Below are 848 nucleotides of genomic sequence, written 5' to 3' on the forward strand. Positions count from 1 at the left end.
CAGAAGCGGGCCCGCGAGGCACTATACCATTCCCCCAGCGCGCGTGCAGGCGAGAGAAGGAGCTTCTTTCTGAAGCGAGGCCTCACCGGCTGTAAAGTGCAGCCAATTATCTATCAGAAATAAGACGGTATCCATCAGGCTGTATTTGTGTGTGCTCCAGTGTATTCATTTCAGGGGCTTTGAATTAGGCTTTATGGACTATAGACGATTTAAACCACTTGTTAATGATTATTAATGTTGCCATTATTGTCATAATTGCATATTGGAATTATAGAAATTACCAGTGATCCAGAGCTATATATTATAACTAGAGGTATGCCATTTGCAACAAGCATAAAAGACCAGTCAGCAATTTTTTGACCTCCACAAAACAATTTACAACCTTTGATAAATGTAAAACCTTGAGAGTAACACAACTTGAAGGAACCAACAAATAAACTCTACAATAGACATATCATGGTATGGTGTATTTGCAACCCAGTACATGTCAGTTCTTGAGTTTAACTCAAATCTGAATTTTGGTGATGGCCACCCTGTTATTTATAAATTATTCTGCAATACTGATGACACAATATGTATTCTCAAGGGATGCAAGGACCGTTTTCCCTGCTATGGCACAGCAAACATGAGCTAACAAATGAGCTGAGTCACTTTGACAGAAATAGTTTACCATAGAAACTGAAAAATACATGCGTGTGCTGTGTGTTATGTATTAATGTCAGTAAAAAATGTTTTTTTCTGTCAAAGCTATCTTTCTTACTCTTTCCTTCAATTAGAATGATCATCAAAATTATGAATGTGACAAATTATGAGCGTCAGTTTTGCATTATATACACACTGACACACAC

This window comes from Aulostomus chinensis, chromosome 20 (assembly GCF_037954235.1).
Source record: "Aulostomus chinensis isolate RoL2024-O1b breed Wild chromosome 20, RoL_Achi_v1.0, whole genome shotgun sequence".
Taxonomy (NCBI): domain Eukaryota; kingdom Metazoa; phylum Chordata; class Actinopteri; order Syngnathiformes; family Aulostomidae; genus Aulostomus; species Aulostomus chinensis.